Raw genomic sequence first — 21,263 nt, 5'->3', positions numbered from 1 at the left:
GTTCCAGTGGAGAAAGTTAAGTTGCTCAAGTCTTTTGTTTTGCAAAGATTTTGTTTAAACCTTTAGTTGTCTTATAAAAAAAACTGTGAGCTGTTCCCTAATATTTTCAAAATCTCATTATTGGCCTTGAAAATATTTCAATTGTTTTTGCTAATTGTTTTTATTTCTTGGGTAGTGGTATTATATTGTAACACTGAAGGTTTTCCTAAAGAATTGGTACCTGTGAGGCCTTGTAGTTAGTAGTGCAATCAGATACTGGTCTATATTAATTCACCAAAGGTTCACTTCAGTGAACCTTTCTTTACTGAAGCCTAACCACTGAATGTTCGTTTCAGCGAATGGTCCTATCAATGAAAAATGTACATATGGAAAGGAAGCAGTTGGCCAGCTGCACAAGTTTGCCCTTTTCCCCACTGTAGTGCAACCTCAGAATGGTTATATATAGTTAGGGTAGTACAGATGATGCAGCCCCCCACACTAGGTCATGTTGGGAGCAAAGCCCCCATGTTGGTGGGTTTTATATACTCCGGTGTCTGTTCCTGTGTTATTTTGGCCAAGTGCTTAGTTTCCCTTTTTAAATTTTTTTCATTGAGAACATTTGCTGAAATGAACATTCCATGGTTAGGGTTTGATGAAGAAAGGTTCACTGAAGTGAACCTTTGATGAATTATAAAAAAAAATATATATATATATATATATATATATATATATATATATATATATATATATATATATACCCCTCAGATAAAATATCAGCACCTATTTTGTTGACCAGTTTCTTAGGGTAGCCCATATTATAAAAACATTGCTGATAACTTTTTTAATTCAGCAAGCAATGTGTCTCTGTCAGAGATAATCCTTGCCATCCTAATAAATTGCCACCTAATTAAACTTTTTTGTGCAATTCCAGGGAAAAACAGTTGAATTGTAAATATGCATTACTAAATTTCTGTAGATAGTAGAACTAAAGCCATTTTTGTTTTAAAAATAGCAACATCCAAGCGATCTATCTTTGGAGATAGAGTGTGTAAATTTCAAGAACTGTGTGGTACTGTTAATGAAAGTGATAAACTGATGCATATCCTCCTTGGATCCATTCCATAAGATAAAAATATCATCAAAATAGTGTAAATACAACTTGCAATAAATATACAATGAACTGTTAAACACAGATTCATTCTTCCATCATTTCATTACAAAATTGGCATATACAGGGGCACAGGCTGCCCCCATAGCTATACCTCATAGTAGTCTATATATCTCCCCTTCAAAATACATGAAATTATTATATTTTCTAATGCTGTATTCATAAAATGTATTAATACCTGTATATTTCTAGAAGGCAGAAAATGTAATTAGGAAATACCTCCTTGAAAATATCCCATGCCTTCTGACTGGGGATGCAAACAAATAGGTCTACAACACCTATGGTTAAAAACATCAACTTGAGATTCCAATGATTAGTATCAAGCCTGCCCAGAAAATCTCATGAATCTTTCAGTATGTATGTGGAATCTATGAAAGCAGATTTCAACATAGCATCTATAAAAACTGCTAGCGGGTAGTTTTTTAAGTTTTGAGCTGCTACAGTGGGTCTAAAAGGTGGCATACCAATGTTATTGTGAACCTTTTGGTACCCCTAAAAAGGCTAGAATAATAAGGTTATTAGTTGTAAGAAAACATACCTTGAATAACAGATCTTTGCATTAGACAATCTTATAAAAATAGATCAATGCCCAGTAAGGGCTACATTGACCTCATTTTGAGAGACTGGGGTTTGTAGATATCAGCTATTATAAGCTGAGATGTTTTGAAGCATATCAAACATAACTGAAGAGTAATCAATAGATTCAAGAAGATCAGTACCTCTGCCCTTATCTGGCTTCATAACACAAAGAGACCTGTCATTCAACAACATTCTTTCATCTGAATTAAAGATGAGATTCTGATAGTTATGCCTTTTGGTAGCTTCTTCTTCTTTCGGCTTTTCCTGGTTAGGGGTCACCACAGCAGATCACCTGTCTGCTCATGACTGGCTGTGGAGTTTTATGGTGTTGAGTTGCCAGCCTGGCACCCAACCTTCCACAGAAGGCACATACTCACATGCACTCACACCTAGGGCCAATTTAGGGTGTCTAATCCACCTACAGCATGTCTTTGGGATGTGGGAGGAAGCCAGAGCACCCAGAGAAAACCCACGTGGCCACAGGGAGGACATGTAGACTCCACACAGAAGGCACCCCAGCTGAGGATCGAACCGGAGAACCTCTTGCTGTGAGGTGAGAATGCTAACCACTGCACCACCTCAGCTTCCCCATAGGTATGCCTTTTGGTAGCTAATTTATACAAATCTTTTACAAAGGCTTTTTCAAATGCTGCTATAAGGGTTAAGTCATCCACTAAACTGAACTTTTTTGTCAGTATGAAAGTAAAGTCTTTTTCAAACAAAGAAAAATAAGTAGTAGTTATGCATACCTTACTATAGTTAAAAATGTTATAACCTTTGTGGGTCATTATATCTCTTTCATGACTACATGTAATACCCTCAAGATTATTTCATTCACTGTTCTTTTCTTTCTCTCCCTCTGTTCCTTTCCCACTGGGATTTGTTCCAGCCAAAAAATCCCATTATATTCATTCTTTTGTTTATGGTGATTAATAAGTATATCCTATTCAGCTGTGTCTTTCAATCTACTGGCTAGTCTTTTATACCTTCTAAGAGGGAGAAAGTGATTATGATTATTAACATTAAAACTAGTCCCAATGTTAGCTTCTGGTCTACTGTTGTTAGAGGCCCCATTAGAATGGTCCTTAACACTGTTTGTCTTCTCAGTATATACCTCTTAAGAAGTATTACTTGAGTACTGGTTAACACCTTTTAAAAATGTCTTCTTCTTTTGTTTTAATATATCACAGTGTTTATCTGTTTGACTGAAAACATCTGGCTCATACTGCTTAAAAACCTCTCAGGATTTCAAGAATGCCAAAATAACTACAAACCAAAAGTAACTGTGTGTGTGTGTGTGTGTGTGTGTGTGTGTGTGTGTGTGTGTGTGTGTGTGTGTGTGTGTGTGTGTGTGTGTGTGCGTGTGTATGTGTGCGCGCGCACGCATGCGCATGCATGCACGCACATATGATAAGTGTATACATTTTGGACATTCAGTTATTCATCCTGTATTTTATACTGCTATGTTTTGTTGGTGGATTTACCTCTGGACCTCTTGGCAGTGTGTACTTTATGCTCTTTCATTATTTTGTTGTTTTTTTAAACTTACATCCTCAGATCAGCAACTTCTGTCTCTCTATGGGCTACTACACCACAATCTTTCATTTCTGTGCTTATAATTTATGTGAATCTATTTCTTAGGTGAGTGTCTGAATTGTGTATTTAAGCATTTAAAGAACCATACTTTTCTAGGGCCACATGTTTAATGTACTCCTACAATGAATCTGGTAACCAATTCCAATGCATGTCTCAATATCTGACTTCACAAATTTCAGAAAAAACTTAGAATAAGTTAAACTTTCTACAAATTTACTAAAAGTCAGTTATAAGTTAAATTGTACTCACTGTAGCCACATGTATATAAAGAATTCCATTATTTACATTGAAGTGATAATATTTTAAAGGGTTGTGAGGAGGAATTACAACTGTAAGAGTGTACTCTCCACAACATTAGATGTTCAGATAATAGTATTATTGACACAATAATTATAATACCATGTGGGATATCACTCATCAGAACATCTTTAGTGTCTCGGACAAAGCTGTTTATTAAAGGGGCAGATCTATGTTTGGGAGGCTTCCAAACTTAAGCCATGGGTGCACCTCATATGCTCCATTTGTGGAGCATAGATAAACAATAAACATGACTACTGCACTAACAAGTGTTCTTCAGGAAAGCCGAAGGGCAAACACCTTAAGGAATCTTAAACAATGTATACAGTAATTACCTTAAACAGTACCAATACCTGAAATATATAACAAATGTATAAACATCACTATGTTCAAAATAGTTATAAATTTAATTTATACAGAACAAATACAGCAAACATATATTCTACAGAAGAACAGAACTAACTATAAACAGAGGTCACCATATCTGTAAGCTTAATTAAAAGGAAGGAGGGTGAGACCTGTTATGCATAAAGAATCCTACTATTCCATAGTGTAATGTTATAGGGGACATACTCAGAATCAGAATCACATTTATTGGCCAAGTATGCACACATACAAGGAATTTTACTCCAGTTTCAGTGACTCTCCAAGTATGAATTACATAAATGACATACGTACAATTATTAAGAACAAGACAAACAATAAATATACATATACATATACAAACAAGGTACAAAGTGCAACTCAGTGCAAGAAACACTGAAATAAACTCTGAAAGAAACAAGTATTACCAATATGTAAACAATACTGCAGAATCCTCAGGGACTTGGGAAAAAGAATACCCCAACCTAATAAGCTGAGTTAACCATTTATGAACTTGATGACCTGTGGAAAAAAAACTGGTCTTATATCTGCTTCTTTTGGTGCGTATTAATCTATAATGTCTGGCTGATGGTAACAGTTCAAAAAGATGGTGGCCTGGATGTGAAGGGTCGGTGATGATTTTCCCTTGCCCTTTTCATAACTCTGGAATAGTACAGGTCCTGTAAGGAGGGCAAACTAGCACCAGTGATATTTTTGGCAGCCCTGACTATTGGATGTAAGCTATTTTTTTCATGATTAGGCAGAGATCCAAACCACACTGTTATGGATGAGCTGAGAACTGACTTGATTACTGCTGTATAGAACTGAATCAACATGTGGGAGGCTGAACTTCCTCAGCTGTAGCAGAAAGTGCATTCACTGTTGTGCCTTTTTTATGATGGACCCTACATTAGTCTCCCACTTCAAGTCCCAGGAGATTATAGATCCCAAAAAGTTGAAGGATTCCACAACTGACACAGCAGTATTAAATATAAAAGGGGGAATAATATTGTAGTAGCACTCCTAAAGTCTACTGTCATCTCTACAGTTTTAAGAGTGTTTAGTTCCAGTTAATTCTGGCTACACCAGAGGGCCAGCTGCTCAACCTCCCATCTGTATGCAGACTCATCACCATTCCTGATGAGCCTGATGATAGTTGTATCGTCTGAGTATTTAATAAGTTTGATAGAGTAGTCGTTAGAGGTGCAGTCATTAGTGTAGAGGAAGAATAGCAGTGGAGAAAGCACACATCCCTGGGGGGCACCTGTATTGATCGTGCAATAACTAGATGTAAATTTCCCCAGTTTCACCTGCTGTATCCTATTGGTTAGAAAATTAGTGATCCATTGACAGGTGAAAGTAGGAATGGAAAGCTGGGAAAATTTCAAGTGATGAAGTTCTGGAATTATTGTATTAAATGCAGAGCTGAAGTCCACAAACAGAATCTTTGCATACGTCCCTGGGTTTTCAAGATGTTGCAAGATATAGTGCAGGCCCATATTAACTGCATCATCCACTGACCGGTTTTCTCAATAAGCAAACTGAAGGGGGTCTAATGAGGGAGCTGTAATATCCTTCAAGTGAGCTAACACCAGCCTCTCAAAAGTCTTCATGACCACTGATTGTTACATTGTTACAAGAGTTACAACACAGGGCAGAACAGCACCAAGCAGTTTATCTTCCACTACAAGCAATGGATGGTTTGGCTGTAATATGTCCTCAAGGTAGCCAAAGCAAATCTTGCTCACCCTCTAAATTCGACATCCAATTTATAATCTTTACAAATAAAAATTAATGGTTGTCCAGTTAAGAGGTTCACAAAAACTCTGGATAACAATATTTCTGAAGAAGGCTGCAGTATTAGTAGTAGATCTAGTGCACATTCATCCAGAATTGTATTATATCTCTCATAAGAAAGATATTAGAATTGTTTGTGAGTAGCCATGGTATACATAATTATTCCTCTTTATTCTCTTGTTTAAAGAAGGATGGTAACTGGGTATACTGTGGGAGAGATTTTCTTCATGGAAGACTATCCGTATCTTCGCATACTAAGGCTTGCTTTTCAGAAATCCTCCTCACTGAAATAACTGCACCTAACAAGAGAAAGGTACTTGAGGTCTGTAGAGAAACTGTCTCACATGGAGCCATGCCACATTTTTAACCATAAAATTGAGGCTCCATTCTATGGAGGCACAATACATTGGAGGTTTATATAAATGATCCCCTTCAAGATCTGTTCCATTGTAATATGAGAGGCTACTTTAGAAAACATAGGCATACAAGCACTGATGACAGAAAAATGTATTTTTGAAGAATAATCGAATCTAGTGTAAAACAAGGTGGTAAGGCTTTATGACATTTGCGAGACTGAAATGGAAATGTTATTATAACCATTGATCTGATATTGTTAATCCTCGTTCATTCCTTACGTATGGATATAGGTTCCAAGCTTGGAACCGAGCCGGCCATTTTCCAAGCTCGCATCAACTTCAAACTCTCGAGCTAAACTCTTACCCACAATCCCCCTCTCCCTGTTACTTCAGATTTCTTTTGCCGCATTGCCATTCAGTTGTGTCAAGCTACTTCTCTTGAGCTATGTCAGGGACAGACAGTCCAAGGCACTTGGTCCGAACTGGAGGCCCTACTGCATATAAATGTTCTAGAGCTGAGGGCGGTGCTTCTGGTGTTGCAAGCATTCCATCCCCTGCTGCTGTCTGGGACAATTACGATTCAATCAGACAACATGGCAGTGGTCTGGTACATCAGCAAGCAAGGTGGAACCAAATCTTATCCCCTTTGTTGAGAGGCCATGAGGATATGGCAATGGGCGATGGCTACCAACAGTTTTCTTCTAGCAACGCACATTCCCGGAAGTTTCAACATGATAGCAGACAGACTCAGCAGGTGCATTCTTCAACCTCATGAGTGGTCCCTGAATTCCTTGATAGCGGGAGAGATCTTCCACCACTGGGGACGTCCTTGCTGAAACCTCTTTGTATCCCTGACCAACTACAAATGCAGCAACTACTATGCCCTGATTCCCCCTCCGAGACAGTCACCCAGGGACTCTCTAGTCCACGATTGGCCCTCAGGTCTTCTTTATGCATTTCCACCCTTTCCCCTCATTCCCATTTCTGAAGAAAGCCCATCGGTTGAAGAGCAAGGTGATCCTCATAGCATCATATTGGCCTCGACAGATTTGGTTCCCCTTCATTTGACCTCACCTACTAGATCGACCATGGATTCTCCATCCAACCCCGGAATTGATTTCACACCCACAGAACCTGATTCATCCCAACTTGAACAGCCTGAAGCTCACAGCTTGGCTACTCCAATTCCCTTGATTGCCAGGCAGAATGATCTTTCTTTACCAGTACGTGATATTTTCATTGCTTCTCATAAGTCTTCCACTAGAATGACTTATCTGAAAAAGTAGAAAAGATTTACCTGTTGGCTGAAAGATAAAAAAGTAGACCCCTTTTCAGCACCAGTGTCAATAATACTAGACTATCTGGTCGATCTGTTTCAATCGGGTCTATCGACCTCTACCATTAGAGTTCATTTGGATGCAATTTCTAATTTTCATGAGGGTGTCCAAGATTCCTCTCTTATGTCCCATTAATTGTGCAAGACCTTCATAAAAGGTGTGAATCATCTGAAGCCACCTTTTAGAGAACCTATTCAACCATGGGATTTATCATTAGTTCTACAAGTTTTGACAATGTCACCTTTCGAACCAGTCTCTTCTTGCGACCTCAAGTATTTGTCATGGAAAACCTTGTTTTGGGTCGCTATTACTTCTGCCAGACGTATTTCTGAACTTCAAGCTTTATGTATCAAGAGTCCATACTTGATTTTTCATAGAGATAGAGTGTCTCTGAGAACTAATCTGTCATTTCTGCCTAAAGTGATCTCTGAAATGTCCATTAATCAAGCCATTGAATTGCCAGTTTTCTTTACCAATCATTCAAACAGAGGAGAGTATTGGCTACATACCCTAGATATACACAGGCAAATCCGTTTTTACTTACACAGGACTAAACCCTTTCGTAAATCTGACCAGTTAATTTTGGCCTTTTCTGGACCTAGATTAGGATCTGCTGTTGCTAAGGTCACATCAGCTAGATGTTTGAAGGACTGTGTGACCTTTATTTATACACAACGTAATATCTCGTTGCCTACTACCATGAAAGCTCATTCAACAAGGTCGGTGGCAACTTCTGCCTTCCATGCCAGAGCTTCTTTACATGACATCTGTGCAGCTGCAACTTGGGCTACGCCTCATACCTTCATCAATCATTACAAATTGGATTTGGCCTCCAGGGGAAGAGCATCTTTCGGTTCTATGGTGCTCAGGAATGTCCTACCATGAGAGACTCCCAGGAATAGAGGTAGCTGGGGACTCTGTCCCATGCGTAAGGAATAAACGAGGATTAACAATATCAGATAAAGAAGTTATGTCATACCATAACATTCCATCTGTATTGTTGATCCTCGTTCAGTCATTACGACCCTCCCTCCTTCCCCCTCCTGTGGTTTCTAGTGGATCTCACCATTCGGTTCTCTTAGGTTATTTAACCAGAGGTAGCCTCTACCTTCTTTGACTTGCAAACTCAATCTGAGGTAACAGGGAGAGGGGGATTATGGGTAAGAGTTTAGCTCAAGAGTTTGAAGCTGACGCGAGCTTGGAAAATGGCCGGCTCAGTTCCGAGCTCGGAACCGATACCCATGCATAATGACTGAACGAGGATCAACAATACAGATGGAACATTATGGTAAGACATATCTTCTTTTTCTATCATCATATAAAGATTGTTTTCTCATTTAGTGAAGTCTGACAGTCTAGTGATAAGCGACCTAAGCTCTCTCAAAATGGAAAGCACCTCTTGGCAGAAAAGTATTAATTATCAGTCTAAGACTTGCCAAGCTGCCAGACTGATTCATAGATTCCTACTAAGCTAACTGCCCTTGCGAGCCATTTTAAGCTTAGCCAATTATCCCTTGTGAGACTCAAACCCTGCACCTTGTGTTTGTAAGGCAAACACCTTAACCATTAGGCCACCCTCCCATCTTGTAGAGTTAGAAGGGTTGTGTGATGTGGATGAACCAGAGGCTGGACAACAGATGCTGGAGTAAAGTTCAAAAAGACAACGGGAAAGGAACTGAAATGAAAGTAGAAGTCCCCCACTAACAAAACATGAGGAGTTTACTGTGTGTTTATGAATGGGAATGTTGAAGCATGCATCCTGGTTGTACATCCTAAATAAGAAAGAATCATACATTTAAAAGATGGGGGTACCTCTGTAGTATCAATACCTTGAACTATTTTCTCCTTATAAAATGATTCAGGTTTATGAGATCTAGAATAGGCCTTCACAGATATTTCTTTAAGAGCACAAGAAATAACTTTAAATAAAAAATGTCTTGTCCTGTCAGTAGCACTGAGTGGATTGCTATTTGTCAAGCATTTGCTGAAACAGAGAAAATTCCAAGCATAATTGATACCTTGTAATACTCAGAAATAGAGTGAATATTACCAGAACTCATTTTATTGATCAGTTTATACTAGCTCCAATACTCAGCATCTGTGGTGATGCAAAACCACTTGTCAGTAGGAAAAGGCTGTCTCCCAAGGTAAAGAAAGGGAGCAGTTTGCAATATATGATACTTTTTAATGTTGCTAAAGAAACAATTGTGTGTTTTGTTCTTTGCTCAGTGATCTTTCACTGATACTTTCTTCTCTACCTGTGCTGGTATTTTCTTGTTTTTTTTTTTTTTTATAAAATATTTATCAAAATGTACCTATAACAGTGAGGGTATGGAGTAGCATGAGAAATAAAGGAGTAGGATGTAATATCAGCCTCAATCAGCAATTCTTGAAACTATAAGAAAGTTTAATACCAGTCAATATAATCAAGTAACTTATACTGCATAGTATAAATACAGCAACAACTATTTACAGAGACAGCCTACAAAGTTAGTTTATAATCTACATTCAATGCTATGGGTTTCTACATTTTTAATCACTGCCCATTAAAGATTAAATTCACTGTTAATTTCTTGTGTAGTTTATATAGAACAGCCAGGAATTGCAAAGGTAGTCTTTGGAATGATTTGAAATATAAGCATGGAAAGTTGTTTGATTTCTTAGATGATGTTGCCTTTTCTAAGTCCTACACTGGGTTTTGTTTAGGAAGGGCAAATAGCACTCATGGCCAACCTCAGCATTCAACTGTCTACTTTTAACTTCATCAGGGAAATACTGTGTGAAGTTTTTTATATATATATATATATATATATATATATATATATATATATATATATACCTCCTGAGTACACCACCACTAAAACCAGCTTAAAAGAGGTATTTATTAACAGCATCATGTCCATTTTTAAATGTGGGTTTATCTGCTGTCTGAGTCAACTTGCAGGTCAGATTTTTTTTCATTTATATTTATTAAGTGAGTTTGTTTACTGGGCTAGTATACTGATGACAATAGACCATTTGCAGGTACAGCACCAAGACATTTTTTTTCCAATTGAGACATCTTCAGAAGGGAGATCATGATGAAAGGGAATCATCTTCTTCCACCTATCTGGGCCTAGAGGTGAACACAGATTTTCTTTGTAAGATAAAGTATCTTGAATTTCACAGGAGTCTTGTTGACAGCCAGGCTGATAAAAATAAGTCATCAATATTACATGGGTGACAGGAGCAACAGGGCCACACCACATATGTAAACAAGCATGAAGATACAATTTAACACTATGGCTCACCCTACACCACTGTATACATCCCCATGGCAACCACACATGTAAGCCATCACACCATAAACCTTATTCCATTTAGAATGCTCCAGAGTGAAATGTGCAGATTTTATTTCCCCTTTACTCACAGATGCTGTCCACCACAAAATGGCCACACTCCCCATTCCCTGACAACGTGCCTTGCCACACTACTATGTCTCTGTCCAGTGCTGCTTTTATGCTGTTGTTAGACAGCCCTTCCTCACTACATCCTCTGCTTTATAGCATTTTCTTCATATGCACCAGCTTTGTTTCTGTGACTTTCCCATCACCCTGCTAGGCCATTTGACCACCTGTACTAACCAAGCCCAACTTTGCCAGCCATCAAGCTCCCCCTGTTCATTTTAGGTTTACCTTCATTTTGTCGAGAATGGTATGCGCGATTGTGCATTTGCACGACTCAACAGAGTGAATTACAGAACACTTCCGTGGACAAATGTCGAAAATAGATTGACGGAAAACCATTTTTGACATTTGTCCATGTGTTTGAATGGCATAGTGCATTCGCATTATTGCCATTCGAACCTCTGTGAGTCGGTGTTGCTGGTTTTTGCTGTTGTCCTTTCGATGTAATGCATGTCGGACAATGGACACATGACCTAATGAAGGCAAACCATTTTTTAAAGTAATGACAATGAGATCCTAAGCCAAGTCCCATATCCCCTGCATATTCTCATCCTGATGCTTCAAATATGGCCTGCTAATTAATACCCCTAATAAAAAGGTTGATGATATGTAAAGTTGCTTACCTATTCACACAGTAGTTTTGTTTCACTCTCATTTAGCAAGGTGCTCAATATAGACTACTTTTTTATGAATCTCCTTTGAGAGTCAAAGTCAGTAATACAGAGATCACTAATGAGATTTTATAAAGAAGTCTGTAAAAAGATAAGGTATTTTTGAACAAGTGGCTATGTGTCAGGTTGGTTTCCCTTTATAATCGCGAAATACTGAAATCTCGAATTTCAGTATTTCGTGACCATAAAGGTGAAGTTTTAAAATTTTGAAAGTGCATAATCTTGAATTTGAATATTTCAAATTTGCAGTTATAGCTTTATGTTATGTGACCTACGCTGTTTGGTTTGGATATTGTTCGGCGTAGTGTGTAATTGTTGGATGTGTTGGTGTTTGTCTATGTGTGATGTGTGTGTGTGTGTGTGTGTGTGTGTGTGTGTGTGTGTGTGTGTGTGTGTGTGTGTGTGTGCGTGTGTGTGTGTGTGTGTGTGTGTGTGTGTGTGTGTGTGTGTGTGTGTGTGTGTGTGTGTGTACGAGGGACTGTGGAATGTCTGGGTGTGAGTGTACTGTCTTTTACTGTTTCTGCATTCTCGGAGTTAGTATATATAAGTAGGGGGGTGTGGGGGCTTGCCCCCATGCTTATGTGTAGTGTATGTATGTGGATGTGTGGTGTTTTGTTTTTATGTGTTTATTTGTTTTGTAGTGTTGGTGTTGTGGTTTATGTGTGGTGTGGTGTATGCTGTGTATTCAGGATTTGTAGTTTCGGGATTGTGAAGGTTCAGTATTTGAAGGTTTTGCCTTTATGGTTGCGAAATACTGAAATTCGAGATTTCAGTATTTCACGATTATAAAGTGGAACCGTCAGGTTCCTCCACCCACCAACCCTGGAAACAGAGGGAGGGAAGGTTGGCTTTACAGTTGCCAGTACCAAAAGACTGAACCTAGCTTCATCCATACATTATGTTACTTCTTAACACTCCACCCTCCAAGTACCTCATACACTACGTCACTTCTTTATGTCAATGTAACCTAAACCAACTCCCTCCCAGCTACAAGACCTCCATCATCTTATCTTGTATCCAGTCCTCCACCCCACCCTCACTCAACTTACTTATTATTTACTTATTACATCAGGTATTCTAGAACAGATAACTCTGTGCAACAAACTTCATTTCTCCCCCAATCTCGTTAAAAATACTGACTCAGAACTGCAATTATCTCAAAAATGCCCTAAAGAATGTACCACATGATCAACAAGGACAGAGTTAAAACATCTATAACCAAACATTCCAAATTTTATTTACAATGAAACAGGCACATTATTTCTTTTCACCTGACAACACAATCAGCACTCACTTGCAATCTTCCAATAAGGGTTAACATAATACCGTCACCTTTGCCAAAACCAAGAAGGAAAAAGGGGTGCGACTGAACAAAAGGCATTGCCCCTTCACCCACCAGTCTGTAGCCACAGACTGTTGATCCCTTTTTCATCACTTTACCAAGTCCTTCAGTAACAATAAAACATGTATGTTAAATAGGTCAAGTCCAACATCACTCAAGTATCATCTGACCTATACCAAACAGGATCTTTATCATACAAGACCCAATGATCCAATATGAGTATTCCTGTAGTCCTCAAAACCCTAGCTACCCAATGATTAAAAAAATTATGAGCCACTTCAATAGCACTCCATTTACAAGCATTCATCCAAGCCAGCCTAGGAATCATTGCCGACCATACTATAATCGAAGTAGGGTGCCTATGCTTAATCTCTGAGAAATCCATTACAATCACTGACAATAGCTGCAGTTTTGAAACCACACCTAAGTCTTTACCCCCAGATGGATCAACATAATGTCAGGCAAATCTTGCCATCTCATTGATACCTCCATGAAAGACAATAACTGACTCCATCTAAGACCCCTACTCCCTAAACAATTAACCTTCCACAACCCGTGGTCCAACCCTAACAAATCAGCATTAGGTCTAATCAACACCCTCTGTGATACCCAGTACACATAGGAATGACCAACAATGACCATTCTTCTTCAACCTGCATGACAAATAAACAATATTAATGACACATACCAATACTACACTACCTCACATACAACTGAAAGTGTTAGACTTCCACCTGCCCTGCTTCTTAAGTACTTCAATGGGTCTACTCTCTGCTGTTAAAAAAGACACTCTCCCTATTTGAAAAGAATTTCTAGCATTTGTTATTCCTTGCACCCTTAATACCTTTTTCAATAGCATATCAGACTGCCTCAGAGATAATACCATCCTTAAAACAAAAAACTCCTTCATTTGTCTCAACCATCAATAGCAGCTGCCATCTTAACCCCCACCTTACTGTGCATAATTGAAGCTCACTGTGACATGCTAAAACAATCTGGTGACCTATACTCACTTGATCTGACTTAAATGCTTTCACCCCTCTTCCATTATACTTACATATGTCCACTCTAAACTACCTAACAGCTGTCCAATCCTGAAAGTCCACATATACAAAAATACAGTCAACGTTACCCACAAAACATACGCTTTAACAGATTTAGCAACCTTCCTGTTACCTTTTAACAATGTCCTTAACAAACACCTCCAAAAAAGGCATGCATGCATTTGTTTAACACTAAACTTTTAAGCCTCACCCACCTCCTGTCCATTCTCATAGTTAACCTCTCCTTTGCCCAGTCGACCAAACCCCCAAATTTAGGTAATGTTGCTAAGGATGACAGCTGTACCTTAACTGTTTTTCACCCATTCAGTAAACTACCATCAACGTTCAACACATTTCACAGTAAACTCAACAGCAACTGTATCTTCTGCCTTAAGCCTGGCCCACCCACAAATTAACTAAAAGAACTCAAAGGGGCTATATATGTCTTCCTTGTGGAAGCACATCAGGACTGTCAAAGTAATCATTGTGCTCTGCAGTTGCCAGTACCAAAAGTCTGAAAATAGCTCCACCCACCCTACAACTACCTCATGCGCAACCTCACTTCCTTCTCTCAGTGTAACCTAAAGCAGCTCCCTCCCTGCAACAAAACCTTTAACATCCTATCCTGTATCCAGCACCCTAATGCCTCCTTCCCTTCACTCACTTAATACATCAGGGGATCTAGGACAAATAACTATACCTCATTTTTAATACCATGATAGGAATGGACCACATCCCTAAGGCAGGGCATGAATTTAAAGTTCATTTAATCAGCATTGTTTCAGTCTTTGTTATCAGCCAAGAGTGCTCTTCTCAGCACTTGCAATGTGCCCAAAATTGCCTTCTTCTGAAGTTCATATGGGGTTATATGCAATGGTAGGATATTTGTGTACAACTGCATATTCTTTTTTATTAATGACATTCATTTCAATTCACCTCTCCTTAGACATTCCTGCATCAAATCAAGGTGAACAGATGTTTTGTCTCCTTCATAATGAAACCACCACATTCTCACAAAGAGAATCAATAGCCTCCAACACCTGTCCTATGCAGACAGGCTCAAATCCCCATCACTCTACTCAGTATCATACAGATTGCTCAGGGGTGATCTGCGTCTCGTCTACAAGACAATCTCGGACCCTGCCCTAATAGAGATGCTCCATATCTGTAAGTCTAACTCCTTACACAGTACTCACTCACAAGGCCTGAATCAAATATGCAACATCAACAAAACCTGCTGGAGAGACAGGTCTGTCTCCCAATGGCTGCCCCATCTCGGGAGTAGACTTCCCATACACGTCAAACAGGGCACCTCATTGACCGTCTTCAAGTGCAACCTTGATGAGTGTATGGGAGACCACAAATTTGTCCCAGGGGTTCCACCTGCGTCCCTCATTGACAGGGGCAACAGGTGCTTGCTGAGGTTTCTTTTTGGAGATAAACTCTTGACTAGGCTTGTAAGGGCCCCAGGGCCATTAGCCTAGAAACTTCCTATGATCCTATGGACCTGCCATTCCCTAAGGCATACAAACACCATGCAAATTATTCCTAGGAATGATTTCCAAGTCATCTGTATTTTACTTATGCTTCATTTTAAGCTGTGTACATCTCCAGCTTGCTTAGAGTGTGATGAGATCTGATTCCCTTACTCCTTAATGTCATGTGTTGTGTTTCTTTGCTTCAGGTTGATGCTGGCTCTTTGATTCTTGTGGTCATTACTGGTTTCTCTTAATGATCTGGTATTTTTTAGAACCTCCTGCAACATGACATTTGGCAAGTTAATAGATGTTTGCAGGGCTGAAACTTCATCCCTGCATGTGGAGTTTCCTGAAGCAGACTCTCACGTGACTTTGGTAGGCTATATCTTCTTCTTTGCCATATGGCTGCAACAGCTGTATAGGGCAAACAAAGCCAAAGAACATCTAGAGAATGTTGAACAACTATCTAGAGGTGCAGAAATAAGCAATTAAAAAAGTCAGTGCTTGGCTACCAGACATTGTATGGAAAGATCATAATTTAATACAAAAAAAAAATTTGGTTTTGAGTCTGGTTCCAATAGTGTAGGCAGATAAAGCCCTAGCTATGCTGCAGACAGTGTGTGTTTGACTAGCACTATGGGTGCCAGAGAGACTGGGTAATTGAAGATGGAAATGATTGGCTGATGTCAGCTCATCCAATTTGGGGAATGGGTGGTGGCATAACTCAATACATTGACAACACCTTCAGATGTGCAGGTGAATCACCCATAGCAAGACATCTAATGTTCACCCAATACAATGGGTGTACTTCTCAGCCAGAAAATGTAACATATGTGACAGCAGCTATGGTCCTCTTTGTAACAATTATCTGCACAGCATGCATGCCACTGGGTGTTAGGAGTTAGGACAGTCTGTAAGCTATGCAGACTGGCTCAGTCTCTAGGACCTGAGTCTGGCCTCCAGTTGGGGTACAAATGTGCTGATAAGGATCACCAGTCAGGAAACGTATATGGCAGAGTCTGCTGCATGGATTGGTGTAGACTGGTTCTCAGTCTATGAGTAATGAATGATCTCGCTGGCTACAGGAAGGGAAGCCATTGGGCTGAACCTGTAGACCCAATTAAAAAAACATAGGTCCAGAGCAATTGACAGTAATTATCACAATTACTCAGTACAGTACCTCCATGAACACACCCTCCAACCAGATTTTCATAATAAATGCCAGATCATTTGTGCAGGACAAATCTAAGGCAATACCTAGCTTATTCTGGCATGATCTTGCATTAACACACACACAGTCCTGGTCAAGGCCCCAGGTGGTAGGTTGTGCTTATAGTTCAGAGATGTCAATCTGCCTCCTGAGGTACTACCACAATACAGGAAGGACCCTGGCCCAAATGGAAATTCACCCATTCATGGCAGCTGGTGAGACTTACAAAAAACAGTCCTCTGGGTCAGTGTACACAAAAACTTAAATGTCCTAACCCCAGCCAGAAGGCTATCTGTTTCTATACATTCTTACATATCATGGCAGTAGAGGACTGAATAGTATTTAGCCAAAAGGATGAAGGGAAAGCAAGAATTTCCTATTTAGAAAAAATATCAGATTAAGAAGGAGTACCTATAGAGTAAAATGTCAGCTATAAATATAGAAAGTATGTAATAATGCTCTACATTAGAGGCACAGATAAGCAAAATCATTGAGTTCAGTCTGAGCTGAATATACTACAAAGATAAAACAAAAGTCACAAAGGCTTTATAGAAATTTAGTCGTGACCAAATTGAGTTCTGGAAAAAGAAGTCCTAGAAACATGGTTTTATATTTGCAGGCTGCAGATCTGTTCAAAGTTAGTACCTCTCAGTAAATGTATAGTCTCAGTGCTGAAACTAGTGGTAATGAAAGGTAAGGTGTATGAAAATGAAGAAAAATCATGTAAAACTATACCCTCACAGAAAGTCTATCTAACTAGTGCCTGAGAAACTATATCCTCACAGAAAGTCTATCTAACTAGTGCCTGAGAAACTATATCCTCACAGAAAGTCTATCTAACTAGTGCCTGAGAAACTATATCCTCACAAAAAGTCTAACTAGTGCTTGAGAAACTATATCCTCACAGAAAGTCTATCTAACTAGTGCATGAGAAACTATAGCATCACAGAACGTCTATCTAACTAGTGCCTGAGAAACTATATCATCACAGAAAGTCTATCTAATTAGTGTCTGAAAAACTATAGCATCACAGAAAGTCTATCTAGTGCCTGAGAAACTATATCATCACAGAAAGTCTATCTAACTAGTGCTGCCTGAGAAACTATATCATCACAGAAAGTCTAACTAGTGCCTGAGAAACCATAGCATCACAGAAAGTCTATCTAACTAGTGCCTGAGAAACTATATCATCACAGAAAGTCTATCTAACTAGTGCCTGAGAAACTATATCATCACAGAAAGTCTATCTAATTAGTGTCTGAAAAACTATAGCATCACAGAAAGTCTATCTAGTGCCTGAGAAACTATATCATCACAGAAAGTCTATCTAACTAGTGCCTGAGAAACTATATCATCACAGAAAGCCTATCTAACTAGTGCTGCCTGAGAAAATATAGCATCACAGACAGTCTATCTAACTATTGCCTGAGAAACTATATCATCACAGAAAGTCTAACTAGTGCCTGAGAAACCATAGCATCACAGAAAGTCTATCTAACTAGTGCCTGAGAAACTATATCATCACAGAAAGTCTAACTAGTGCCTGAGAAACCATAGCATCACAGAAAGTCTATCTAACTAGTGCATGAGAAACTATATCATCACAGAAAGCCTATCTAACTAGTGCCTGAGAAACTATAGCATCACAGAAAGTCTAACTAGTGCCTGAGAAACTATATCATCACAGAAAGTCTATGTAACCAGTACCTGTAAAACCATATAATCGCAGAAGGTCTATGTAACCAGTTAATGTAAAACCAGATCATCACAGAAAGCCTATCTAACTAGTGCCTGAGAAACTATAGCATCACAGAAAGTCTAACTAGTGCCTGAGAAACCATAGCATCACAGAAAGTCTATCTAACTAGTGCCTGAGAAACTATATCATCACAGAAAGCCTATCTAGCTAGTGCTGCCTGAGAAAATATAGCATCACAGACAGTCTATCTAACTATTGCCTGAGAAACTATATCATCACAGAAAGTCTAACTAGTGCCTGAGAAACCATAGCATCACAGAAAGTCTATCTAACTAGTGCCTGAGAAACTATATCATCACAGAAAGTCTAACTAGTGCCTGAGAAACCATAGCATCACAGAAAGTCTAACTAGTGCCTGAGAAACTATATCATCACAGAAAGTCTAACTAGTGCCTGAGAAACCATAGCATCACAGAAAGTCTATCTAACTAGTGCCTGAGAAACTATATCATCACAGAAAGTCTAACTAGTGCCTGAGAAACCATAGCATCACAGAAAGTCTATCTAACTAGTGCCTGAGAAACTATATCATCACAGAAAGCCTATCTAACTAGTGCCTGAGAAACTATAGCATCACAGAAAGTCTAACTAGTGCCTGAGAAACTATATCATCACAGAAAGTCTATGTAACCAGTTAATGTAAAACCAGATCATCACAGAAAGTCTGTGTAACCAGTGCAGCTCATCTAACAGGTCAGTTCAGTCAGTCACAAAAATGAATGCCAAGTACTGCTTCTTTTATTTATAGTCTCAGACATCTTCCAAACTGGCAGTGGCAAAACTAGCTGCTGGTCAGAATAAATTATGGTAAATACAGATAGCTCCAAAATGAAGAAGGAAAAAAATCAAAGTGCAGCTATCATTCAACAAGTGGCGGCTCGATATATTGGACTGCAGGACTCCAGACCCCCAGCTGTGAACCACAATGGTACAGTCCTACAAATTCTCGGCTCCTTACAAAGTGAATCCAGACTGCTGCCTTAACAGTCTGCATTCAGGAAGAAGGAAGCAGACTGCTGATTCCCTAGAAGTTTATGCGGTGCTTTGAATTCCTTAAATAGTTGATGGTGCAGTAGTAGCATTGTTGCCTCACAGCTAGAGGCTTTCTGGTTTGATTCTTGGCTGAGGTACCATTTGTGTGGAGTCTGCATGTCCTCCCTGTGTTTGTGTGGGTTTGCTCTGGTGTCCTCCAATGTTACAAAGACATGTGTCTGTAGTATTTCTCCCTGGGCCTCTGCTGAAAATTGGCTTTTGTCCAAGTCAGACTTTTCTGGTTAACAAATGTTAAATAAGTAAAATTGACATGCATTTGAATTTCAGACTTTATATTCTTCAGAAAGTACACAGTAACACAAAACATTTTATTCTAGCAATTTTCTAAGTTTATAAGATGACTATTTAAAATTTGTCCCTATTTTTGGGACTGTATTCCTCCATTATTGGCTTCATCCAGGTTTTTTATGCTAAGGTTGAGAGTTATGGTAAGAAGTGAATTCACTGAATATGCTTAAGGGCTGTATTCACCCTTTACTGGCTTTGTCCAGGTGTTTTGTGCTAAGAGGTTGACAGCTATGGTGAGAACTGACTTCACTAAATGGTAGCCATTTAAGTTTCAGTCTTCCTCTCTTTCAAAAACAGCTGATTTGGCATAATGGTATGTTACTCTAACTGTTTTGCACAGAATCCTGGGTTCAAGACTTGGCAGTGAAATGCATGGTGGTAACACAACATTTTATTCTAGCAACTTTCCAAGATTATACAAGCAATGTTTAAAATGTGCCCCTGGTTTTGGGTTTTTGTCCCTCCCCAATACATTTTGGCTTTTTCCAGATTTCTTGTGCTGCAAAGCTGAGAGATACAGCTGAGTGTCGAGTAGATTTTACAAGGAGTTAAGAGCTGCGGGGAAGAGAAGTTTAGTGCTGATTATGCTAAGACTGCTTGCATTTCTAATAGCACAACAGGTAATGTACTTACTTTGGATGCAAACGGCTGTGGGTTCTACCCTCACAGTATGAAGATGCATTGCTGATATTGTACTGTGCTGTAAACGGGCTGGATGCTGCTGTCTTGAAAATGTCCTCTTTGGTGATGATGCCTAGTAACTATGAATCCATCCGTTATTTGCCATCCATTCTTTATTGCAATATTACTAGCTTATCATTTTTTAATGTAATATAGGCACTTTATTCCTCAAGGGCAACAGGCACTTTATTTGTAGCTGAAACAATGAAATATAAAGTTGTTTGCTAGCAGCTACCTCTTCATTAGTTACAGATCCTTTTAATGTGGAATTATTTAGATGACTTTTACTTCTGCAGAGTGTGCATATTTACTGATACTGGTGGATTATAGAAGTTTGAGTAGACTGTTATGGAAATGTTTTCAATTGGGCAGTTTTGTCATTATTGGTGCATGCATTTTGTTTAATTGTTTACTGGAAAAATGTTCAAAACAATAAATTTAAAACACTCTCTAACAACTGTACTGTATTATACAAGGAATATAATTTAATGCAATCAGAAAGGTGCATCACAGAACACATGCATGTTTTGTGTGCAAGGGGACTATCATTTGAAAATAGCCCAAAGTTCATCTTTATCTGCCACTAGCCAAATGTATTTTCTTTGAATGCGGGTTTCAATGCTGTTTCAATTAATGTGAGTTTCAAGGGCAGAGAAGTTTTAATGCTAAGTCTGTTTTCATTGTGAGACTGCATTGCTTTGTTTAGCAGATGTCTTAGTGCTTGTGCTGTAAAATGCAAAATAAAACTTTCAAATGAAGTCCAAATCATCATAGAAGTAAAGCAGTATGCACATTAGTGTTTATGGTAAATGGGGTGAAA

This window comes from Protopterus annectens, chromosome 1.part1 (assembly GCF_019279795.1).
Source record: "Protopterus annectens isolate FY-2018-M chromosome 1.part1, PAN1.0, whole genome shotgun sequence".
Classification (NCBI taxonomy): domain Eukaryota; kingdom Metazoa; phylum Chordata; order Ceratodontiformes; family Protopteridae; genus Protopterus; species Protopterus annectens.
Note: the sequence above shows the minus strand (reverse complement) of the source record.